Source organism: Eubalaena glacialis, chromosome X, assembly GCF_028564815.1.
Source record: "Eubalaena glacialis isolate mEubGla1 chromosome X, mEubGla1.1.hap2.+ XY, whole genome shotgun sequence".
In the NCBI taxonomy this organism is placed as follows: Eukaryota; Metazoa; Chordata; class Mammalia; order Artiodactyla; family Balaenidae; genus Eubalaena; species Eubalaena glacialis.
This window is the reverse complement of record NC_083736.1, coordinates 47,806,731-47,833,491: the sequence shown is the minus strand read 5'-3', so window position 1 is coordinate 47,833,491 and position 26,761 is coordinate 47,806,731. Positions and strand designations below refer to the sequence as shown.

General features: G+C 39.6%; 1 protein-coding gene across 6 annotated transcripts in view; it reads left to right on the top strand.

Annotated features, from left to right (window-relative positions):
* Nucleotides 1–397: 397 nt before the first annotated feature.
* Nucleotides 398–26,761, top strand: part of HUWE1 (HECT, UBA and WWE domain containing E3 ubiquitin protein ligase 1) — a 140,432-nt gene continuing 114,068 nt past the window's right edge. For 4 of the 6 annotated variants that reach the window (XM_061179100.1, XM_061179102.1, XM_061179101.1 and 1 more), the window contains exons 1-3: nucleotides 398–483; nucleotides 683–783; nucleotides 6,633–6,769. The gene's annotated coding sequence lies outside the window, so the exon portion shown is untranslated. Of the gene's footprint in view, nucleotides 484–682; nucleotides 784–3,082; nucleotides 3,177–4,723; nucleotides 4,812–6,632; nucleotides 6,770–26,761 lie in introns of those variants that run through there. The other 2 variants (XM_061179098.1, XM_061179099.1) reach the window with 2 other exon arrangements.

Here is a 26,761-nt window from a genome sequence, read left to right as displayed (position 1 = left end):
CACTACCTCCCTGAAGTACGGGTTTACCTGTGTAAACTCACTATGGTAGGCGTCCCCGTCATCTCCCGCCCTCCACACAGTGTCCCCGCTTGCCCTCTCGCCCCCCAGTCTTCGCTAGGCAGCTGGAGAGATTAATTTTTAAACGTTAGTCAAATCAAATCACGTCACCCTTCAGCGGTTTCCATCGTGCCTCGAATCAACTCCCAATTCCTTAGTGACCCTACTATCCTCTACGGTTGGGTTTGCTGGGCCTGGAGTAACTCAGGCGCGGTCCCCCGTAAGGGACCCGGCTTCACCGCGGAGGGAGTGCCCTCCCAGGGGGCAGGGGCGGGGCTTCTCGAGCGGGGGGCGGAGCCTCAGAACGAGTATGAGGACAGCCGGAGGGGGAGGTTTTCGGCGGAGGGCGAGCGAGGGGAGCAGGTTTGAAGCAGGGCCGCGGACCCGGCACGCTCCTGCGGGCCCCGCGGAGCTAGTGCCGCCGAGGTGAGCGTCTTCCTCCGGGCTGGGGGGCGGGCTCTGCTCTCGCGGCCGTCCTCTGCTCCTCGCGGGGGGATGTTCCCACGGGACCCTGCGCTGAGGCGCGGAGGTGGCGGCCTTGGGGAGCCTGCGGGAGAGGCTGGTGAAGGAACCCGGCGGCCTGCCTCAGCCCTCCCTCAACCCCGCCTTCTCTCCCCTCCCCCAGGCCTCGGCCGGCGCCAGTGAAGAGAGCTCGCCGCATCTTCGGGGGCAGCCCGGCAGCGGCCGGCAGTGCGGCGAGAGAGCGGCCGACAGTGGGGATGCGAGGTACCGGCATTAGTCGTGGCCAAGTGGCCCTAGAGAGGGAGTAAAGGCCGGGCCTTCGGCGTTTCTCTCAGGGGTTCGAGGAAGGCGGCCTCAGAGGAGGGGGAAGGTGAGGGGCTGGCAGGCAGGCTTCGCGGGTAACTACTTAGGCGTCGTATATGTAGGTTTTGGTATCTAAATGGTACTACACACACGCGCGCGCACACACACACACACACACACATTAATTTCGGCTAATTGCTTTTTAAAAACTTAACAATATGTCTTGTAGATCTTCCTATATCAGGCAATCTAAATTTATCTCATTTATAAACAGCTGAATTGTATGATTGTACTACAGTTTATTTAACTATTTCCCGATTGATGTACATTGGCTTGTTTCCCTTTTGGGAGAGGGAAGGGGCTATTACAAGCAATGCTATAATGAATGGGCTTGTGTGTGTGTGTGTGTGTATATATATATATATTTCATGTATGAGTATTTCTGTAGGAGAAATTCTTAGAAGAGTAATCGCTGGGTCAAAATGTTTATGCATTTTGAATTTTGATAGATTTGTCCAAACTGTCTTCCCTAAAGGCTATACTAATTTACACTCTTCAATGTTGTGCGAGAATGCCCATTTTTCCACGGTTGTGCCAACACGAATTATCATCAACCTTTGTAATTTTGGCTAATTTAAAGGGCAAAAAATGGTATGTCATTGTTTTGATTTGCATTTCCCTGATTACTTGTGAAGTTGAACATATTTTTTATTAGTCCGATTACAAAACTAAATAGGCAAATATCGATAGTTTTCCTATCTATAAGCAGTAAGCATTTCGAAAATTTAACACTAAAAAAACCCCATTCGCAATAGCAAGAAAAAAGAATAAAAATACCTAGAAGTAAACTACAAAACTTTATTGAGGAATATAATGAAAGAACGTTTGCATACGTGAAGAAGGGGATACTGTGCTTCTGTATAAGAAGGCTCAATTTTGTAGTGATGTCCATTTTTTCTGTGTTGATTTATACAGTTCATGCAATTTCAATAAATATACCAAGTGTTTGGAACTTAATATGATTCTATAGTTCATCCAGAAAAAATATGGCTAAGAACAACCGAGAAAATATTTTAAAGATAAGTAAAGATGGGGTATTTGTACTACCAGCTATTAAAATGTACTCTAAAGGAACATTATATAAATTAGAATAGACAGAACAATGCATTAGAATAGGAAAGCCCACAAATCGAGCCAGATTGGCTCCCAAGATTTATGGGAGAAACATTGTTGGCTAGACGTGGAAAAACTGCCATATTAAAAGCTTCAAGCACGCACTCCCCCCCAACCCCCCCCCCCCCCTTGGAAGCTTGAATTTTTCCTGAGGGCAGACCTCTTTGTTTGGAGAAAACCACTTTATTGGATCTTTTGGTTATGCCAAGGTAAAGCCTCAGGAGTTAAAATTTGTGGCTTTGGAGCTAGAACTAACGATATGAGCCTTTAGTTAAGATGGATTCAGTAGCCTGCAGTGCGGCGAGGGAAGGAGTCTGGATATTATCGGTCTTAAAAAAATTTTTTTCCGATCTAATGGGCCAAAAATGTTATGTCATTGTTTTCATTTGCATTTGCGTGCTTATTGTGAGATAGAACGTCTTTTATGTGTTAGTCCAAAATAATATGTGATTCCTGGAGTCAGGTAACAATGGGAGATCTATTGCTCCTCTTCCAGAATGGAGTTTGGTTAATTGGTACAGCTCTGCCCGGAAGCGTGAGAATAAACAGGTTGACTTTTTAAATTTTCCTCAAGCACTAGGCTCTAGACACCTTAGATCGGGGGCGGAGGCAGTTTTCAGGACATGGCCGAGATTTGGCGCTGAGCTGTGTCATCGCGAGGTTTGGCAGCCAGCTCCGCAGTGGGTCGGAAACCTCGTGGTAGGCGAGATCCCTGCAGGACGGGAGGTTCCTCCCTTCCCCTGAAAACTCCCAGTCATTTTCATGGAGCCCCGCCTCTCTCCTTTTTAGGAGCGCGCCCCAGGTCTCGCGAGATCTCGTATTTCCTAAAGACGAGGCGCGGGCGGCATCCTGCGGTGAATTCGAAGGTCTCGCGGAGACCAAAACGTGTTATCGCGATAGTTCTGACCGCGCATGCGAGAGCCGGCGGCGGCAGAGTGGCTCCGCCCCTCGGCTCTCCGTGAGTTTGTGCGTCATTTGCTTTTTGCTTCGCGTAGGGTGAGAGCGGAGCCGTAGTGACTTCGGCTTTGGTGGGAGGAGGGGTCTGGGAAGGGCTGGGCTCAGGCTGTTCCCGTCGGGTAGAGGTTCTCGCGGGATCGCGCGGAGGCGGCCGCGGTTCGGCTACAGACTGCAGTAGCCGCGGAGGCGGCGGCAGCGTCTTCGGCTCGTGCTGTTCCTAGCCGGTGAGTTCTCGCGGGAGCGGGGTTACGTTCTCTTGGGATCCGTTGGCGGTGGCGGAGGTACCTCGGGTGGGGGGTGGCAGTGACTAGGGTCGGTTCGCCTGCTGTTAAGATGGCGGCGGAAGCTGATGTCTGTCCGGCCAGGACCCGGGACCGAGATGTTGGCTCTCCGCGTTTGTGACACCTCTCAGGTACCCGACGTTAAGGAGGTGACGATTGGCGAAAAGCCGAGGTGCCAATAAGCCGAACCTGAGGCGAAGACCACTCCGTCTCTAGTCGGTTGAGGCGACACCATTTCCCGGGCCTCAGCCGCGTGTGGGCCCGCCTTTACCCCACCAATCGGTCAACGCCTCCGTTGTCGCCGCCGCAGTGGGCGGGTTGGGAAGGGTGGGGGGCGGGAGTCCTGGAGTTTGTTGGGGAGTGGGGTTGGGGGTTAGATTGGGCAGCGGGGGAGATGGGACCAACCTACGATGACTGATTCCCTCCTCCTACCTTTTTGTGGGCTCGCCTCGGTTTTCCGCTCCTTCGGGGCCCAAATGAATCCTCTAGTTTTTCTTGAGTTGAGGTGGGCTGTACTTCTCCAACTCCCGTGGTCTTTGAACTAAGATAGAGCGGGTCAAGCTTTGGTGCCTCTGACGTATTCCTTCCCCATTCTCCCCTAATTCCACCGTCCCTTTGAATCTTCCTCATCTACATGGATATTTGAGGCTCGTATTTAAGAGGGAGAGTCAAAGCTTTTCCCTGTCATCCCCTCCCAGGTCCTGCTAAGGCAGAGCTTAGCCCAAGTCTCCTAATCCGTCCCCCCCCCGCAATTGATCCACTGGACACAGGCGTTGACTAGAGACCCTTTCCTGTTCCCTGCATTTATTCCGTCTTCGTGGATGGAGTCATAGTAGCCTTCAAGCCTGTATGACCCTGATCGGAGCACAGGGCACTGATTTCTCCAACTCTGCTGCTCAACCATTTTTAGGTGGAACAATGAATGGGTTGGTGGTTGGATGATTGCAGTCTTTGTGACCTCTTCGTTCTCGGGGCCGTTAGCCTTTCCTTCCTCATAAACACCCACTCCCCCCAAAAAAGGGGAAAAAAAACTTTTAAAAAGACTGGGGAAAAAAAACTTTAAAAAAGGCTGCAGAGAATAATCCTCCAGTGAACTAACTTTTTGCTCTTCTTCCCCCTCCCCGCCCATCCCCTTTGCAAGCTTGGGAACCGCCCCTTTTCCCTGCCTTGCTCTGAGTTCCTGTGGCCTCTTGGTCTGGACATCTCTTTTTGCTGCTAACCACCTCTTACATGTTTCTCATGTAATCGTTAAGGATTTATTACTTCTTCTGTTCTCCGTCCCCCCCCCCCCGTTTTTCTGGGAGCTGAATCCCCTAGAGAGAAAGGTAGCCTCCTGTCAGTCTCCACTACATTTACCCCCCCCCATGTGTTGGAAAATAAAATAGCTTTGATAGATTATGTCTTGTCCCTCAATCATTGCCCTGTTCTACTCCCCCCCATTCCACAATTACTATAGACAATTAATTCCCTATCATTTGTTTCCTTTTTAGATTGCATGTTCAACATTGTTTTCTCTTAGCCCCAGAGTTGCGTATATTGAGGAGACACCAACATTTCCCACTCAAGGGAGGCAGCCTGGTATGGTAGAAGTACTGTGTGCTTTGGGTTCACATCAAACTTTGTGACCTTGGGGAAATTACTTTTCGTATTCTCAGTTTTTCATCTGTGTAATGGGGATAGTAGCTCTTAATAGTTGTTAGAATTAAACAATTTATAAAGTGCTTGGCTTATGGTAGGCATACAGTAAAATGTGGTTACTTTTTCTTGGTGTAAAAATACGTTGGCAGATGCACCTGTGTCATACGGTAGTTTTATGACCTGGGAAAGAAGAGATTTTTGTTTAAAGAAACAGTTAAAGAACTGTAAATTTTTAGTATATTTCTAGGCCAGTCCTATCATTTTTGTATATTTCCCCCCTCGTAAGCCAAACTTTTTATCTCCAATGGTTTATTATGTTTGAATGTGATTCCTACCTATGTTTCTGGTCTAGGAATTTTAATGCAAAATCACCTTCCTGGAATGACCCCTGGCCATAATGTTCCTGTCAAGAACCACACCCAGGTGTTCTGCCTTTAGGAAGGGATGTTTCATCCCTTGCCTACTCCCTCCTTCCACTCCTTCAAAGTCAGTCTGTCCTGTCATTCACCCTATGAAAGTAATGAAATTTGGTGCTGTGCTTTTCACAGTAAGAAAGAGAACATCTGCTAGCTAGTTTTTAAGTGTTCATACTGCTTTTCCCCTACCTCCTTTCTTTGGTCCCTCAGATCAGTGTGGGGATCTGTTATTTGGGCTTACCTGAGCAGGATAATTCCTATCTGAGAGGATTTAGAAAGGTTGTTTGGGATACCAAGCTTCTTTTCCAAAGTGAATTACTGACAGTTCTTTAATACACTATCCCCTGTTGTGTTTTTGCCATTTTATATTTTCCAACACTCTTACTAAGTAGAATACTAAGTAGAATACTCCTACTGCATTCAATTTGGATGTAGTTTTCCTTACTGTTTCTATCTTAATTAGACCAATATTAAAGTGAGTGCTTTTTTCTAATTACCTTGGATGGATGATGGGGTTTGAAATAGGAATATGATGGTGAAAAGTTTGCATAGGATTAAAATTTTACTATGGGTAACCGTCTGTTAATTAACTATATGCAGACACTGGTTTTGCGCTTTAGGGTTTGCTTTATTTAGTTTGAAGTGCTTTGGAGGTAATGTAATTTTCCCCCTTTTTCATGGGAGGACAAGAGATCGCTTTCTGTTTTGAGATTTTGCCTTGGTGTTCTTCACAATGGGTCAAGTAGTGATCAGAAATTAAACCTTAATTTGACTTTTGTCATTCGGAACTAGAATAAATCTGGGAATGATAATCTAGGTGTGACCTCTAAAAGGTTTAATTTATTCTAGGTTGGTCTCTGAGAAAGGAGGAAGGAGTGGCAATACCAGTTAAAAACTGTCTAAGATTCAGTGGCAAAGTTCAACCTGAGTTTCCAGGGTGTTTATCATTTGTTTCCCAGTATGGCCAAAAAAGCGTGTATGAAGGTGAAAAATAAGTTATGTGTGCAGTTTTTTTCACGAAGAATTCAACATTGTTTTAGTGTCAATTCACAACAAGGATATAACTTTGTCTATAAAATAATCACTATTCCCTATAATTTCATTGGAATTGAGAGCTGAGTTTTTAGGGGTGTTGTCTAAATGTCAGAAGAATTGCTTTAGCTTTGGTTCTGAATTCTTGTTGCTGCTCAAAGCAGGTCCTAAAAAATGAAAATTGATATGTGAGGGTTATTGCTTAAGAAATAATAACTGTGATTATGTTTGAACGTTGATATAATGGTTAGCTCCCCCACACCCTAATAAATGTGTTGTGTATCTCTCCCTCCTTTTTTTTTTTTTTTTGTAGGTCCTCCAGTAGTCTGACCTGAGTGGGTTAGCACTCCAGAGGAACCAGCAGACCAACTTGGTCAGGAAGGTTCAGGAAGCTGTTGGAGCAGTGTTGGGATTTCCTACCAGGATGAGTATGATTGGCTGTGATTTTAGGTTAGTTTTTGTGGATCTTTGTGGGTAGTATTTGTATTTTACTTCCTGGAATGGAGATGATGGGGGTGTATGTATTTCCATTCTGTAATTGAGCTACTTTGGTTTCTTTCATTGTCTGGATCTGATGTGGTACTGGCTGTTTCTTGTGTTTAAGTGGAGCTCATTACTAAATTAAAATTTAAATGAATTCTGTCTGTACATGATTTTTTAAGTCACTCTAAGCATCATTCAAAAAATAAAATTGCAAGATATTATGTCTAACCAATTTTTTGGAATTTTTCAAACATATAAAAATTGGATAATATAATGATCCCCCTGTGTACCCATCACCGGCTTTAACAGTTGCCAACTTGCAGCCATTCTTTTTCATCTATACTTCTACCCACTGCGGCCCCTTATTCCCTACCCCCTGGATTATTTTGAAATAAACCCCTGCTGTTGTTTTCTTTTTATTTGCAAAATATTTGTATCTAAAAGATAAAGGGCTCTTTTAAACATCAAAACCATTACCACAACTCAAAAAATTAACTGATTTTTTTTTCTTTTTCTCACTGTATTGCACTTGCTAAGACTTTCAGTATGATAAAAAAAAATTAACTGATTTTTTAAAATATCAAATGTGAAGCTAGTGTTCAAATTTTAGTTTGAATCAGGATCCAAAGAAAGTCCATTTATCACAAAGGAAGATTGATATCTCTCTTAAATCTATTTTAATCTGCAGGTTCCCTCCCTTTTCTTTGTCTTCCAATTTATGTGTTGAAGAACTTGTCCTGTAGAGTTTCCCCCACATTTGGTGATTACATTCTCAAAGTGGTATCTAACCCATTCTTACTAAGTTAAAGACCCTGGAGGACCCCATTATAATGGAACAATGGCAGTAATCTCCTGTATCCCAGTTGGAGTTGATACTGCTGGCCTAGGCACTATCCCAAAATAACTAGTCATGGGTTCCTTTTTCTGTGGCAGAGTCTGATTTAATTGATACCTGACTTCAGTTCCATGTCTTGGCCCTGCTTACTGCTCCACATGAAAAGTAGGCCTCCTTGTGGAAGAAGCTAATGTTTCCTAGATAATGACCTGATTGTGCCTTTGGGGTTTTTCATCATGGTTTCAATTTCCTTAGGTAGTTTAGTTATTTTTATACTATCTTATAATGTTGCTTTTTATTCTTTTGATGTTGGTATCTCAGCTGCTCTGACCCATAACTTCTAAGCTATTAAGACTTAGTGATGAGTTCCTCTGGCTGTAATACAGTTTTTGAAATGGCAATACTAAACAATTTTTGAGAGCTTCCACTTAGACATCCTGATTTTCAGCTATTATACACAACTGTAGTTTTCCTGTTGTTATTGTTTCATTTTATTTCTTCTGGAAATGCTGTTCCCCCAGCATAGAGTCCTTTAAACTGTTCATTTCTTTCCTTGTTCAGCATTGGCCATCGTAGGATCTACTGTATGTCCCTTCCATGGTCAAAACCTGAGAATGGAAGTTGGGCACATATGCTCCAGTCAGCCTTTGACTTAAGCACACGTTGGGGGCAGAGCAAGGCCATTTGTGCCTACCTTTGAAATGAGAGTGATTACAAGTTGAAGGGGCAGAGAAGGTTAGAGGTCATGAATGAAAGTTTCTGAGGTATTTAGGTGAAATATCATTGTGAATCATCAGTGCTATGGATCATGAGTTCAGGCTTTTCAGTTCTTTGTTCATTAATGGAGAAATCAGATCCTTAGTTGTAAATTGACTAAGTATTAAAGAAGTGATTTCTTGGGAATTACAGTGAAATCCATTTGTTCAAGAAAATAATTTGAGCACATTATGTATAGTGATTAGACATTTACCCTTGTCCTGAGTTTTCTGTAGTTAGGAAGTTTGAACAATATCGCTTAAACCTTGTAATCCTGAGTTTGTGAAACTAGGATAACTAGAGTTTTGGGAGAGAGCTTTGCACACAGACATTTCAATATTTGAATTGTTTCCAGAATTACAAGTTTACAATGGAAATCTGTTGCTTTTTTTTCCTTTTGTTGTGTGTTTTCAACTGTGGATTCAAAGTATTACTGAAATGCCAAAATTGGTTGCTTTGAAAATATTTGCCTTTCACATTCCATGTTACCTCTCTTGCAGTTTGATTAAATTGTTAAAATCTGATGTGTAGCTGTAATCATATTTGGCTGCTTTACAGTGATCTCACTATCTGTAAAGTTGATAGTCACAAGCAATTGGGTGTTTTGCTATATTGTTCTCTGACTTGTTTCCTCAATGACCGGTTACCAGATGTTTATATGTTAATGTCAGGGATAATTCAGCTCAGATTCTTTGGAAGCCCTCTCATTTGATGTGTCATAAGGGTTGAGTTGCTAAAACTTGATGTACTTGTTGACCAGCTTGGTATAGAAACACTTTCAGATAGTGAAGGAGTGGTTCTCTCTGAGTAAAACAGCTTTAGGTTTTGTTTGGGCTGTTAACCTGAGCATTTTCAACTTTTAGTTAAAAGTTTTAGTCATTTGGCTTTAAAAATTACAGTGGTGACATGGATTAGTTCCAGAATGTGATTTTACAGAAAATTGGAATTTCTTTCAACTTCTTATTAATATATCTTTAAATGGAGATTGGTATTGTAGATTGATTCAGTTTGGATTGCTGACTGGACTAGGTGAATGTGAAAATTCTTTTTCAGCTCTGAGATTCTGATTGTATAATCCTAGATATTGAAAGAAAGCGGTTTTTCCTTTTCAGTAATCTTTAAGTAGTGACTGAAAGGGACAAGGAGTAGGGAGATGCAAATTATTCTGGAATGACTTTTTAGTATAATCGTTTAGATTTTAAAGATTGGTAAGTGTGAACATACTGCCATGAATTTATGTACCATCTTTAGCATAACACAAATTTTAAGTCCTTATAATTAGGTACCAAGATAATTGCTCTGGAAATACTTGGGTATATTGTATTTGGTGGCTGCTTATATTTTGGAATACATTTGGAAGACTGCTTTAATGATTACCTTATTTGCTACAATTATTTTCTTATTTTCCTGTCGTTATAGTGAGGTGTATTTTTCCTGGTCTTTGTTTTTTGTTTGCTTTGTTTTTCTGGCCACACCGCGCATCCTGCAGGATCTTAGTTCCTTGACCAGGGATTGAACTTGGGCCCTCGGCAGTGAAAGCGTGGAGTCCTACCTAACCACTGGACCACCAGGGAATTCCCGTCTTCCGGTCTTTGCTTTTTTTGTTTGTTTGTTTTTAAACTTCCCCTACTAATTTTCTATTACTGCATTCTGCTGATTGAATTCTTATAGGTGGAAAGAGCTTTCAGCACAGTGATTAAGAACCCAGACTCCCTGGGTTCAAGTTCCGACTCCATTGCTTATCAGCTGTGTCATCTTGTGAAAATTACTTAATCTATGTGCTACAGTTTTTAATCTATAAAATAATAATAGTGTTACCTACCTCATAGGGTTTTTGAGAAGTTTAGCTGAGTTAATGCATATAAAGTTCGTAGAACAGTGGTTCTGAAACTTTAGGGAACATCAGAATCACCTAGAGGGCTAGCTAAAACACAGATTGATGGGCCCCATCCCCAGAGTTTCTGATTCTGTAGGTCGGGGTGGGGGGGGGGCTAGATTTTGCATTTCCAACAAGTTCCCAAGGAGATGCTGGTGTTAATGGTCAGGGAACCAGTAGAATAGAACAGTGCTTGGCACAAAGTGTTAACTTTTTATTCAGGACTACTTTCCCAGTCCCTGAGTAAAACACTTGACTCTTCAGTGCTGATTAGTACTGCCTTCAGCTAGAAGCAGTTTTGAAATCCTTCGTTGCAGTGGTTCTCAAAATGTGGTCCCCAGATCAGCATCAGCACCATCACCTGGGAACTTGTCAGAAATGCAGATTCTCAAGCTCTACCCCAGTTTTATTTTAAAAGTGTGTCTTGACTTAATTGGGGTGTCTTAGACTTTTATTAACAGCTTTATTGAGGTATAATTCACATACCATACAATTCACCCATTTAAAGTATACAGTGGTTTTTATTTAGTACGTTCATGGTTGTACGACCATTACTACATCAATTTTAGAACATATTCGTCATCTTTAAAGGAAACCCAGTGGCGATTAATCACTCCCCTTCTCCTTTCTCACAACCAACCACTAATCTATTTTATGTCTCTATAGATTTGCTTATTTGGGGCATTTCATACAAAATGGAATCTTACCGTATGTGAGAAACTTTAATGTGATTAAAATGTTTTCCTTTTATTGTAAAAAAAAAAAAAATAGAAAACAAATATGGAAAACTACCCCAAAACAAATTTATGGTTTAATAAATTATCTTAAAGCACTTTTGTTACTACTACCCAAGTCAAGAAATAGAATTTTGCCTGTCACCCTAGAAGTCCCTCCATGTGCCCATCCCCATCACAGCATCCTCCCTCCCTCTGAGTAACTACTGTTAACAGTAACAGTAGTATTGTTACAGTAACTTACAGTAACAGTAACTGTTACAGTAACAGTAACTACTGTTCTGGCTTTATAGTAGTCACTTCTTTGCATTCTTTTATGGTTTTAATCATACAAGTGTGCATCCCTGGACAGTGTAATTTACTTTGTCCATTTTAAAAAACTCAATTTGTCTTTTAGATATCTGTAGCTTCCTTTTCTTCCTTTTCTTTATACTTTGTCTGTTGACGAACTCAGGCCATTTGACCTGTAGAATTTCCCAGACTGAATTTTGCTGATTGCATACTCAGTATAGTTCAATATGTTCTTCTGTCCTCTGTATTTCCTAAAAATTGATAGCTACATCCAGAGGCTTTATAAATTCAGATTCATTCCCTTTGGCGGTGGTGTGTTCATTTACATTTGTTAGGTTGTAGTGGTGTCTTGGATTTTTTTTTTTTTTTGATGTTAACAGCCACTGCTGCCCAAAGCTTAGATCCATTATTAATTCATTGGGAGTTGCAAAATGGTGTTTTAACTCTCATTTTCTTTTCCTGTATTGGCTGGAATAATTTATAGTTTATATAAGAAAGGCAGAATAAATGCTCGGGTTTTAAATTTTTTTCTGGCAACTTAACTAGTTCTGTCCCTTTGGACAACTTAACCTATCAGTTGCTTCATCTGGGAAAAATACCTTATTTATGGGTTTATTGGGGTTAAATGTGAAAATATAAGGTGTTAGTATACTGTAGATGGTTAAGTATATGGTAATTTCTTTAACATACTATTTCACTTAACCCCTCTGACAGCTCAAAGATGGGCAGTCACGGTGGTGAACTGATGGCCAGTTAGCAAAGCCTGTCTGGATCCTTCAAGTCTGTGGTTAAGGAGGAATGGTATTTGTTCTTTGATCATTTGGGGGCTAAGTCTCTGGCCAGTGATAACTGAACGTTCCACCAGAGTAGTTTTTTGCTTTGCCAAGCCTTTGGAGTCACATTCATACCCCCTGAAGGGTCTTACCCAGTTCTGTGGTGGTGTGCAGTACATTGATTGCCTTGATCTCCCACCCTCCAGCTACACAGCCCCCTAGTGTTTTAGTTTGTTCAAGGTTCTCCTGTAACCTTAGTAACCCATGATGAGTCTTCCTAATGGTTATCAGTATCACCACTATTAACATACTTGAGTAGCACTTTTTTTTAATAAATTTTATTTATTTTTGTTTTTGGCTGTGTTGGGTCTTCGCTGCTGCATGCGGGCTTTTCTCTGGTTGCGGCGAGCAGGGGCTACTTTTCGTTGCGGTTCGTGGGCTTCTCATTGCGGTGACTTCTCTTGTTGCGGAGCATGTGCTCTAGGTGCGTGGGCTCAGTAGTTGTGGCTCGCGGGCTCTAGAGCGCAGGCTCAGTAGTTGTGGCGCATGGGCTTAGTTGCTCCGTGGCATGTGGGATCCTCCCAGACCCAAGGCTCAAACCCATGTCCCCTGCATTGGCAGGCACATTCTTAACCACTGTGCCACCAGGGAAGCCCTTGAGTAGCACTTTTAACATTTCATGTATTGTATAAAATATAGCATATGGCACATAGTAAGTCCTCAATAAACTGGAAACCATTGTTGGTTTTGTTGTTGTTATTGTTGTTAATATTATATCTTCTTTTTCCCTCTCACATCTTACTTCTCTTCAGTTCAACAAGCATTCTCTGAGTGTTTCTAAGTACAAGGAGCTAGGGACATACATTAGTATAAGAGAAGAGTATAAACCTGGATATATCCAGTATCATTGCTATAGACGCCTCTCTCTTTGTATCTATATCTGCTGCCATGTTTTACAGGGACTAGCTTGACTACTCCAGCTTAGAGTGCCTTGCAGTCTGTTGACCTAATCTGGAGCTCCAGTTCCCTGCTTCTCAAATTTCCTTAACTGTCTTGGTGAGGCCAGCCTTAAAAGGAAGTATAGTGTGGAGAGGTATAGATGTCACTTGAATACAACCTTTTACATAGAGCATTTTAGATTTTTGCTTTTTAAAAGTAAAGGCAGACTGCCTGCATGGGTGAATTCACATATCTACCTCTAGCAAAACAAATTACCAGTGGCTTTAAAAATGGTAGTCTTCTCCATGTCCAACAGAAGAGCTGGATAAGACCCTTATGTTTGGTATTGTCTACATCAAACTCCTTATTTTATAGGCACAGGTTTTGGGGAAATGACTTGCCCAAGGTAACATGGCTGCTTAGGGGTGGAGTTGGCCATTGAACCCAGGTTATCTAGTTTGGTATGTTTCCACTATGCTGTATCTTTCCTTAAAACTGAATTTATTATCTGTATTTCTAAATATGCCAGCAGGTGTCATCCATAGAAGTGCAAAATAAGTGGCCCCCTTCCTATAAGAAAGTTAACCAAAAAAATGGGGGAAATTTAAGGGAGTAGAAAGGTAAATGAGAAAGTCAGAAGTTCAAAGAAAGCTCAGTTTCTTTTGCCCTTTTGACTATGGTTATTACTTTTCAACATAAGGTTAATTTGGATCTCTTTCATGGGACAATTCGATTTGGTTGCATGTTTTCATGCATATTTATGGATGCTATAAATCTATAGATGTGACTAAATTTCCTGCTTGTAAAACTTTCAAATTAAAGTGATGTTTTCTAAGCTCATCTTTTTTTCCCTTCCTTTTCAACTGTTTTAAATTATAAAAGTAACGTTTGCTATTTAAAAAAAAAGATTCAAACAAAATAAACATTTCAGTTAAAAATTAGTATCCCCCCCACAAATGATGGTCTCCTTTTATATCTGTTAACAATGTGTACATATTCTTTTATAGCTTTTAACGTTTACATACTATGCTTATCCATTTATGTACTATACCGTATTTTTATACGTTAGAATATATGGCTGGACTCCATTCTTTTTAATGGTTGCATTGCATCCCAAAAGCATGAATCTGCTATAATTTCATCATTCCCTGTTGTTGAACCTTGGAAATAGAATTCATCCTGGGTCAAAGGGGTGGTACCCATTTAATTTTTTGATAGGTACTGCCAAAATGACCTCCAGAAAGGCTATATAGAATTGCCATTTCTACCGAAGTGTTTGTGAGTGTCCTTTTTCTCCACCTACATTTGCCAAAACAAGATAAAGTTGGTCCTTTTAATTTTAACCAGTCTGCTGAGCGAGAAATCACATCTCCTTGTTTTGATTAGCATTTTTGTAGTTACTTGCAAGGATAAGCAAATGTTTATATATATCCTCTGCAAATTGCAAGTTCCCTTTTACTTGGTTTTCAATAAGATTGTCTTAGTGAGTTTTGGGTGTTCTTTGTATATTAGAAATATTAACCCTTTATTTTTCCTGTTGCAGATATTTTCTATGTTTATGGTTTGGAATTTTTATGTAGTCAAATTCTTTCGTTTATGGTTTCTAGGTTGCACATCTTTCTTGGGAGATCTTTTCTTTACCAAGATTACAAGAATATTTCCCTGCGTTTTATCTTCTAATACTTTTTAATAGTTTTTTTTTTTTTTAAGTTGGAATTTGGCCAAGTAGCAAACTGGGTTGGTTACTTTTTGCTCTATAGGTTTTGAGAATAATTCAGGTTGTTCATGTTTAATACTTTTAACATTTGTCTTGAACTGAAGGCATAGTGTTATAGACAGTGTTTTAAGGGATCTTATTTATTATATTTCCATTTTACGTATGTTTGAGGCCCAGATTGTCCTAAAGTCACAAAGTCAGTTTGTGTCAGGGAACTAGAGTGCCTTTGCATATTATTCTTAACATTTTTAGCAAACACCTTTCAGTTATAAATGTTTTAAAGCAGCAGATTGTTCACATTGTCTGGTTTATTTAAAGAACATTGGAAATGACTGTGTGCCGGGCTGTATGTAGTGGTGTTAAATTTACTCAAACAGAGCCAGTTTCGTCTATATGTTGGGACATAATCTTTTTTTCTAAAGGCTTTGTTTTAAAGCTTTCTTATCAGTGAACTAATTTGATCCTTGTAACAAACCTCTGAAGTTGGAATTGTTTTCATCACTCTGAAAGGAATTTGCTGCCATGTTGATAATTGCTATAAATAACTTATTCTTTTAACCATGTAAAAGAATCTTTGTTCCTTCCAAATTCATTAAAAGTAGCTCAGAATAGTTGAGGTACACTTAAAATTTCTGATTCTTAAGTGGCATGGCCCCAACATTATTTAGTAGACTAACCTTTGGAGAACTATAACTAACTTGAGAGTGAGACCTGGAGCTTCCTAATCTTGTCATCAAAGTTAAGTTTATGTCCGTAATTAAGGCGAACAGTTTGGAGATTAATAAATACTTTATGTTCTTCATATGCAGATAACATGTAGAAAGGCTGGGGAAAAAACAGCTTTTTTTGGCTCTTGATCCTGTGTTTGTGTGTGTGTGATACCCAGCATAAGATTGCTGCCCTTAGATTAATCTGGAGCTAAAAGAAATAAGACGTAATAATATGGCTTACTCTTTGCCAGGCACAATCCTATGAGATAGACTGTGTTGTTTATTTTACAGAGGTTACTGACTTGGAGTAATTTGTCTGAGATTATACACCTAGTAAGTGGAATTTAAGCCCAGCTTGACTCCCAGGCCTTTCCATTCTGTTGTTGTCCTCTATTTCACTTTTACTTTCTTCCAGTAGTATTCCTCAGTTTCTACTTTTAAATTTAAAAAAATAATAATCCTCATGTATGGTAGCAGATAAATACTAAGTTCTCTCTTCCCCTCATATAGATATATCTTTTGTCAGAATATTTTAAGGCATTAAAACCTAGCTCTTATTTAGAAATATACTTAATCTAACCTTTTTATAAAAGGATTGTGCCTTTTCTACCTGTCTTCAGGATACAGAACTAGAGGATTTTATCCAGGAATACAGAATTCCCCCTTACATAGAGGAGGTTTAATTTTAGAGATGCTGCATATTTCTTTATAAACCTAGGGACATGAGAGAATTGGAGCTGAATAATGTACAAGGGTTGGAATTCTGTTTCTTTGGTTTCCTGTACTGTCTTTATTGTATTTGACAGTGGCCTGTCATGTGGCTTTAAGGGAAATACCATACGCCTGTGTTTCATAAATGAAAGTGAAAACACTGTAGTGGCTAAGCACACGGTGTCTTGGAGATATTTCTGGGGGGTGATAGTTCCTAATGTTTTTCAGGTCATAGATCTCTTTAAGAAGCCAATGAAAGCTATCAACTATCTTCTCAGAAAAATACCCACATAGGTGAAAATTTTCCATAGAATTTTAGGATTTTTGTGGTGCTCCCTCAATATAGGACACAAAGAAATCTAAAGATTTCTCCACGTGTCATTAAGAGGATGTCCAAATTGCTGTTGTTTGTGCTTATATTTCCTAGTGTGTGTATGTGTGTGTATTTTTTTTTTTCCTAGACCAAAGCATTATGCCCAAAGGTGAAAGCTGGGCTAAAATTGTTTCACTTTCGCTAAAGGTGTACTCTGCTTTATGCAACTTTAATCTCTAAAAATCCAAATTTTTTTAAAAAGCAAGAAGATTATGGTTGGTGTTACATAAGGATTTATCCTATGTAGTGTGTTGATCTTGTAATTGATTGTGTTTCCAGCTTTGCTTTGACCACTAGGAAGCTGTAATTTGTGTGTTTTGTGTACTGGCTTTTTGTTGCTTTTATATTACCATTGCTTCTAGTCTTCCTTTTTCTCTGATTTACACCTGACCATCTCATAGCACCTATCACAATGCCCTGCATATAGCATATTCGTAACTATTTGTTGAATGAAAGATGCAGATTGAATGAGTTGTATAAATTGGTTTTCTCAGTTGAAAATGTCACTTTAAAAAAGCGTTTAAAGTGATTTGGAATTTTTAGCTTCATTAAACATTTACTGGGTAGTCATTCATTCATTTATTAATCTACTAAGTGACAGTTCCTATGCTGGCAACAGGCATGCAAAGATAAATAGAATCCCACTCATGCAGAAGTCACTCTAGTGGGGAGACTGACATGTAAATAAAGAGAGGTGTGTTGATTGAGGGTATGTGCAGGATACAGTGGGGACACAAAGGAGAGAGTGATCAGTGTTACTCTGGGGGAGGGGATGTCTGAAAAGGCTTGACAGAGGAAGTGACATTTAAGCTGAGCTCTAGGGAATATATGCAGGGAGCAGCCATTTTAGCAGAGAGAACAATCTGAGTCAAGGTATCAAAGGTCTTGAATGGTAGGGAAACTGTAAAAACTTGACATGGTTAAAGCATGTGGGTTGCCAAGAGGAATATTATGTAATGTCATGGCCCTGGTAAGAGAGGTAAGCAGGCATTAGGTCCTGGAGGTCTTGGATGCTGGTTAGGTAAGGAGTTTACACTTGATGTTGTAGGTAGATTTTGAGTTTGAGGGAGATTGCTCTGGGAGCAATGTGGAGGATGGAATGGGGGGATCTAGCAAGATAAAGTCTTAATTTAAAATATTTCTAATTTATGAGATTTTCAAACATACACAAAAGTTTGAAAACAGTATAATGAACCCCCATGTACCTGTTACCCAGCTTCAACAGTTGTCAGCACATGGCTATACTTATTTATATCCCATTCCCTCCCCCATTATTTTTAAGCATATTCCTAAATGAATCACAGATTGGCAAAGCATAATTAACAATATATAACAAAGTGGCTCCCAAGTCTGGCTGTGCAGCCAAATCACCTACACAGCTTGAAAAAAAAAGTTCCCACCTCTTATCTATTGAGTCAGATATTTATATGGCCAGACATTTTTCGTTTTCAAAATAAGTGTCAGTTGATTTTACAAAGCTAGGGTTGAGAACTCCAGATTTAATTTTTAAGTAAATTATTTTAAAGATATTTTTAAATTAGCTTTGACTTCTGATGGATGTGTTTTCCTGAACTCACTGAATGCTGCCTGTGGCTCTTCTGAGTGAAGATCATCTGTTAGATAGTGGCAGGCTTTTGTGTGGTTAAGTTGTTGACAATTCAATAGAGCATATTAGTTTAAAGGCTGATGTCTTAATTTTCTGTTAGAGGTGGGCAAGACTGAAAAGTACTTCCGTCTTTGAAATTGGATGTGATGAGATAGGGAATAATCCATCATTGTTATAATTGATCTTTTGCACCAAATCCAGCCACAAGTAAAGATGGGGATGGGAGACAGAGCATTCTTAAAGGGTAGACTAAGATTATTCCAGAGCACCAATTTAAAATGTGTAGACAAGGAGTCTCTTCCTCTCCTCCTTAATAAGCATAACTTTCACACAGGCATTGCTGTTTTTATTTTTTTTCTTAGGAATGCTAGGAAGGGAGGTCTCCTTGGCATGCTGCCATTTCCTCTCTGCTGGCAAAACTGATTTACAACTTTGGTGAGCCCTATTTGTTGCCTAAATTCTTTTGATGCCAGTTTCTCTCTAGGTAATTGGGAGTAATGACCAGAAGAATAACTCTGGATCTGCAGCTTCCCAGGACTGTAGGGTAGAGGACGTGTAGGGGATGACTTCTCAGACGCCATTCTCACCTCCAAAGTCAGTGTTGGAGGTTTCAGATTCTTCCTCCTCGGTATCCCTGCCCTTATTTTGAGTATACTGCAGTGCAGAAAAGCACCAAGAGCAAGCATGAAAACTTATCTGAGGTATAGTGTTTTCAGATTTTGAGGGAGAGACCCTGTCGACGTATTTCTGCAGATAATTTCCAGATTTGTCTTGGGTGAGTAAAGGCTATACCTCATTTGCTTTATTATTACATCTTACTATCAAATGTCCAATAAAATCTAGGTCAGCAGTTCTCAGGGTCATATTTTATGTGGCCAAGGACAGGGATATCGGTGTCTATAGGAGGGGTGTAGTGGGGTGGACTGTGCATACAGACATTTTGTGTACTGTAGAGTTGTGGAGCAAATTTGGTTTGAATCTAGGTTCTACCACTTACTGGGTATGTGGCTACTCTTGGCCTCAGTAAACCAGGAGTGATCTTCATCTCCAAGGTGTTATAAGGATTAGAGATAATACATAATAGGTGGTCAGTAAATGTTATCTGTTGTTATTATGGTGATAAATGGGTTCTCAGAATATTTGGTGGGTATTAATGTAAATAATCAGAAACTAGACTGGATGGAAAGGCCTGATAATCAGGTGGTGTCCCCTTGTCCCCTTTTACAAATCAGTCAATGTGATGTCTCTGCCTCTAATCAAATGGTCAATAGCAGGCTGGGTTTCAAGATTCAGCTTGCTGTTTCCTGACATGATGGACAGTCTGGGCATTTCTCACCCGAATTTACTTTCAGAGACTGCAGAGAGGCAAAAGGCAAATATAATTAAGTATTTTGCTTTGTAAGACGTTGGAGTTTAGTATTCTCTAAAGCATTGCTTTAAAACCACCATAATGCTTTTCCATGATTTCAGTGGGAATTTTAGGCTGACTTTTTTGTTTTGTTCTTTTTGTTTTTCATTTAATTAGCCAATATTTATTGTTTCCTATAGGAGCTTAGTGTACAGCTAAGCTGTGAACAAAACAATCAAATAGGGAAAATGCCTTCACGGAGCAGACATTCCCATGGGTAGGCTGACTCTGATTCATCCACACTCCCATACATGTGTGCAGCATTTCTTAACCTACCAATAATAAACCAAATCAATAAATACTGAATGCTTGCTGTGTGCCATACTTCAGGATTAACTAGCAAGAGGTATAGGAAAGAGGCTCCAAGAGCCAACAGCAGCCAATCCAAGGCATTTGTTTAGAGGATATTTTTCTTAATTTGATGCATGCCCTTTGGCTCAGGGGCCACTGTTTTCTACCTTAAGAAAAATTGTACAAAAGAAAAATTCTCATTATAAATGGATGCATGATTATAGAAAATTTGGAAGGCTCTGAATAGCAAGAAGCATAAATAAAACTGTGTTATCCTGCCACCTAGAGGCAACCACTGATAATGTTGTATATTTCTTTCCTTCCCAAGGTTGGTTGGTTGGTTGGTTGGTTGGTTGGTTGGTTGGTTGGTTGGTTGGTTTTCTTCCTCACCCTGTGGCATACATTTTCTCATTAATGTCAGGAAGTGATAGGTACAGGGTACAGTGTGAGCACGTAGGAAGGACACTCAGTCAAGTTTTAAGAGATTAAGAAGAGGATTGTCCTAATTCTGGTTAGTACTATTTCTGCTGTTCAAAACCCACGTAAGTGTTCACTATGTTAAGGTGAAATAGTGAGATTCTAAATAGTCCCCTACCCTCAACTTTCTTAGGGATTTTCTTTCCATTATCTCCTTTTCCTCTCCCTTACCCTCTGCCTTTCAATGAGACCCCATAATTTTCTGCTTGCATTTACAATCAGCCTTTTCAAGAGTGTTCTACACGTGCCATCTATATTGCCTCACTTCCTATTGATTCCTTGACTCATTCCAGTCTGACTTCCTTTCCAACCACGCCACTGGAACTAATGCTTGTCAAGTTATCTCTAGTCCCAATTTCAATGGACATTTTTCTGGACATACCTCGTTTTGACATTTGACCCAGTTGATCAGCCTTGCCATCTTGTGTCTTTCATGATGCCGTGATGAACTAGTTTTGCTTCTACCTCACCAGCCTCTCCTTTGCTGGATTCTCCTCCCATGGCTTCAAGTACTGTCTGTATGCTGACAATCACAAATTTTTTTTCTCAGTGCATACTTCTTTCCTGAATCAGTTCTATAAATATTTGCATATCTATCACATGGAAGATGCTGTGCTAGATGCTGAGAGCTTAACACTGTAGAAAATCAAACCAGTTATACTAATTGATATTTGCGATGAGAGAAAATAAGCAGGATTACTATCATAAAAAAAAATAACAGACAGCTTTAGGCAGGTTGCCTTGGGAAGCCGCTTTGGGTCTTAGTTTAAAGTCAATTTCTCAAATAGAACTAGCTGTGGGAAGAATGAGAGTGTGGCGCAGAAGCATTCTAGTAGGAATAGCACCTGTAACAGTCTAGAGGCCAGAAACAATTTAGAGTGTTCCAGAAACTAAACGGAAAGACTAATGTGGTTGTGCAGAGAGGAGATTGGAGAGAGTTCCAGGAACCAAATCATGCCAGGGCCCTCTGGGTCATGGTTAGAATTTGGAAATAATTTTAGGGAAACTGTTGAAAGGTTTTAAGCAAGGAAGTAACGTGAGCCGATTTATGTTTTAAGATTACTTTTGCTGCTCTCTGGAGAATGGATTGGATGAAAGTGAGTATGGAAGTGGGGAGATCCGTTATCCATATTTCACAGTTGAGAAAACAGAAGTGCACATATGCTGATTTGTCCATGCTCATACAGTGAGTAAGTGATATAGCAGGGATTCTAACCTGGGTTTCCTGGTTTGGAGCCTGTGTTATAATCTGGTGCTTCTCAGACTTTAATATATGATATTATTAAAATACAGATTGATTCTTCACGTCTGGGTGGGGCCTGAGATTTTGCATTTTTAATAACTCCCAGGTGATATCAGTGCCGCTGATCCTTCAACCATACTTTGAATAGTAAGGCTAGTCCACCACTGTACTCAACTGCTGTTGACCCAGATTTGGAACTATAGGTGTCCTCTGCCCTTAAGCTGATTTCAATATTGAAAGTCATTCTAAATTTGATCAACCGCAGGTGATTACTACAGAGTGAGTTACCGTTTAAAGAGTGACTTCCCTCAGTGTATTTTAATTGTACCCTCTTGTCTTGATGTAAACCCTATAAAACCAAGATTCAAACTTCAAAGATAAGTGAAGCTGGGGGGAATGAAGGAGTGAAAAAAGAAATGGTTAATTAAATGGAAGTATTTAAGTGTAATGGTAATCGCTACAGGTGGTGATTCATAATAATTCATTAGTTTTCTGAAAGTTGATCTTTCTAACCTGAGTTTAGGAAGAAATATTTAATATGTGTAGAGATTGCTTGGTGCACAGAGTTCTGGTCTGACCCAACAAAGGCAGTAGGCTATTTCCAGGGATTTGTTTAGAATTAACTTCTTTTTGTTAGAGACTTTTTTATGTAATGGGATTTTCATCTGTTTAACTTCTAAGCATTAGGTAGAACTCATTCTCTAGTTACTGTTCCATCATTAGTGAGATTGATAATATCTCAGCTTTTCAACTTGTGCCCCAACTTCCTCTCTTACAATATTTTTTTTTGAACAATAGGATCCAACAGTGTAGAGGAATTTGTCACAAATTTGTATTTTCATCTGCAAGCATTTATTGTTGTAATAAAACTAGTAAATAAAGTGAACAGCATGTTATTGAAGCATGGACTTGGGCGTCAGAAGGGCCTGGATTTAGATCTTGGAGCCAACATTCACTAACCAGGCAAGGTTCTGAATTTCTCTGAGCCTCAGTTTTCTATCTGTAAATGGGGAAAGAACTTGGCTTGAATGGTGAGGATTGTAGGAAAGACAAATATGAGGCCCCTGAGCAGCATGTCTCAAAGTGTATTCTTTGGGATTCTTAAATTGGACTTTCAATAGATGCCACCTGGAGGAAAAATGTTTCTATGTCCTAATAAGTTTCCTTTACCCGGGATTTCTTGGAGCTGTTAGTAATATCAGTCAGCCATGTGACTGTCCTAAAGGAAGAGAAATTTGTAACATTTCCTAAATTACTGGAACCTAGTCTTCATGGAGCAAGATGCTCTAGAATGCTTTGAGAAGCACCAGCCTAAGTATTATCTGGTTTGTAGTGGGCACTCAAAAAGTATTCTCCCTTCCTACTGTGAAACCAGCTTAGAAATAGAACAGAAACAAAAAAGACTTGAATTTTCTTAATTGATGTCTCACAGGCAGTGATATCTTTCTTTTTTAAACTATAGGTATTTCTTGCAACAAAATTATAGAAGCCAGGCTAACATTGTACTTGTTATGGGAACGTGTACTTGATCATTCATTTGTTTTGGCTTGTTTTTTTTATTTGGGTGCCTATCATCTGAATCTGTTTATGAAAAGTTTGGAACCTGAACAATGTGGAAACTGAAAAAGCCAAATGCACTTGCTCTCCCAGAACCTTGACAGCTAGAGCATAGGCATGGGACCTCAGCTTGACCAATCAGATGCTCACACTTGGGACAGTGCATCTAGAGCCACTGATGCAAATACCTGAGACCATTTAGAAATCATACTGCCACCAGCAGTAGCTTCTAGGCATCTAGAGTCCGGTGTTGGCAGCATAGGCACCCCCAACTAAGCTGTGTCTGTGGGAGGTCTTTGGCTGTAGTTCCAGGATGCCTAGCTTCCTTGGTTCTGTCTGTTTTCTGAATGTGGATCTCTAAGCTTTCCTGTTGATTGCATGAGCTATCAGTTACCCTTCCAGTAAATCACATTTTTGCTTTAGTTAGCCAGAGTCTATTGTTTTCAACCCAGACCCTTGAATGGTACAGAATAAGTCAAAATAGCTTTAGTTAAAGTGAGATACATATTTGTGTGAAGATTTGCCAGTGACTTCATCTACATTTTTTTAAACCAGTAAAATCGTTGTGAGTTGTTTATTTGCACAAGTTTTAGTCTGTGCTCTTGTTCTGGAGGACTTTTTTTTTATTGTTGGGTTTCAAGAGTTCTTTATATATTCTAGATAGTATGTATGGTTTGCAAATATTTTCTCCCAGTAGATTTTATAGTTTTACATTTAAGTCCATCATCCTTTTTTTTTCTTTTTTGAGATGTAATTGGCGTTTAACATTATATTAGTTTCAGGTATACAACATAATGATTCCATATTTGTATATATTGTGAAATGATCACAATAAGTCTAGTTAACACCCATCACCATAGTTACAATTTTTTTTCTTGTGATAAGAACTCTTAAGATCTGCTCTTAGCAACTTTCAAATATATAATACAGTATTAACTCTAGTCATCATGCTGCACGTTATATCCGCATGACTTCTTTGTTTTATAACTGGAAGTTTGTGCCTTTTGACTACCTTCATCTGTTTCACCCACCCCACCCCCCAACCCCTGCCTCTGGCAAACACCAATCTGTTTCCTGTATCTATAAGTTTTGTATTTTTGTTTTTTTGGCGTTTTGTTTGTTTGAGATTCCACATATAAGTGAGATCATACAGAATTTGTCTTTTCTCTGTTTGGCTTATTTCGCTTAGCATAATGCCCTCAAGGTCCATTCATGTTATCGCAGATGACAAGATTTCCTTCTTTTTTGTAAGACTGAATAATATTACATTTTGTATATCTTTAATATATATAAAAACATAAAATGTGGTGTACATTTTATCTATCTACAGCCACATTTTCTCTATTCATCCATCAGTGGACACTTAGGTTGCTTCCATGTCTTAGCTATTGTAAATAATGCTGCAGTAAACATGGGAGTGCATATATCTTTTCAAGTTAGTTTTTTTCGTTACCTTTGGATAAATATCCAGAAGTGGAATTGATGGATCATATATTTAATCTTTTGAGGAACCTCCTTACTGTTTTCCATAGTGGCTGCACCAATTTACATTCCCACCAGCAGTGCACAAGAGTTCCCTTTTCTGCACATCCTTGCCACATGATCCATTTTGAGTTAATTTTTATATAAAATATGAGACTGAGGTCAGAGTTCATCTTTTTGCCTATAGATGTCTACTTGGTCTGGCACCATTTGTTGATAAAAATATCCTTTGATTGACTTGCTTTTTCGCCTTTGTCAAAAATCAGCTGGGCATATTTGTGTGGGTCTATTTCTTGGTTCTCTATTCTGGTCCATTGGCATATGTGTCTATCCCTCCTCTAATACTGTGTATACAGTCTTGACTACTGTAGCTCTGTGTGTGTGTGTGTGTGTGTGTGTGTGTGTGTCTGTGTCTGTCTGTCTGAAAATTGGATAGAGTGATTCCCCCTCTCTCCTTTTTCAAAATTGTTTGAGCTATTGTAGTTCCATTGTCTTTAATATGAGTCTTCTTAGTCCATGAACATAGTATATCACTTCATATTTTTAGGTCTTGATTTTCTAAATCAACATATTGTGGTTTTTAGCATACAAGGCCTGTACATGCTTTGTTATATTTACGCCTAAGTATTTCAAATTTTTTTTGAGCAATTATGAGTGGTGTTGTAAAGTTTTGAGTCCACATGTCCATTGCCAGTATACAGAAATATGATTGATCTGTGTATGTTTATCTTGTATCCTACAACTTTGCTGAGATCACTTGTTCTGGGAAGTTTTTTGTAGACTCCTTGGGATTTTATACTTAGATAATACTTTGTTACCTGCAAATAAGAACAGTTTTATTTCTTCCTTTCTGATCTGTATACCTGTTACTTCCTTTTTTTACCTTATTTCAGTGGCTAGAACTTCCAACACTGTGTTGAATGAAACTGGAGAGAGCAGACCTTCTTACTTTGCTCCTAATTTTGGAGGGAGAGTACTCAGTGATTCGGGTTGTATGGTGTTGGGGCTAACTGCTACTTCCTGTAGCTGAGGCAATGTAATAACCTCCCACAAATGACTACAGCCACAATGATGTGACAGCCACTTGCTCTAAGTAATGGGTGTGAGGTTTTGTGAGACAAAGCAAACCTGAGAGTAAGTGTACAAGTAGCTCACTTATAGTTTCCACTATATGTATCAGATTGTTGCCAGAATCCTGTTGGCCTCATTTTACATATTTGGAAGTTGTTGGCAGAAGGCATCTTGCTTATTTTCTCTTAGATGCTGAGGTAATTTTTTAAAAAAGTAATCTGGAATCACATACCCTAAATGTGAACTTTAGAGGGGAAACATCTTTTTTTCTTCAGGAATGACCCCTACAGCAACATTTTAGAACATATTCTGGATTTTGTACCAACTCTTTCTGAATGCCCATTGGTTGAATGGATGCCAGCCATACAGACAAATACATGTTATTTCCAGAATACCGAGCATGTTGGACTAACTCTAGACCAAAAGCTGCCTAAAATTTATACTTGTGCTTGGTCAGCTTTATATTATGCCAGCCTTCTTGGAGGAGGGACATTGACCCCCAGTGACTGCTGTATAGCAAATACATTATTAGAGGTAAAGAGCCCTGCAGTTCACCTCTTCCTCTGCATATGTGCTAGTTGCTAATGGGGGAAACCTTTATTTCTTCCTGTGCCTTGGCCGGAGCATCTTAATGGACCTTAGTAAAATGATTGTGTTCTGTGCTCAGGATATTTCTAGTGGGAGTCTTATACCTCATTTTCTAATGAAAAAAAATAAAAGTATTTTGTTTCCTTTGTTCTTATGACATAATGTATTTTTATGGGTTAAAACAGTAAAAGATACAGAAAAGCACAGGTAAAACAATCATACATAATCCTTTTGGTTAGATTGAATTAACATTTTGATGCATACCCCTTCTAAGCTGTGTTCTTTAAACATGGGTTTATACTATTTATTCTGTTTTGTAACCTTTTTATTTCACCATGAACAGCTTTGCTGTTATGTAATTGTGTGCAGTGTTTTTAACAGCTGTGTAATAGTCTGTTTTAAACCAATCCTATTTTGGATATTTGATCCTTTTCACTTCTTCACTGTTATACATGGTCATGCAGTATGGATTCTTGTGATTAAATATATATATACATTCTTATGATTTTCTTCGGGTAAAT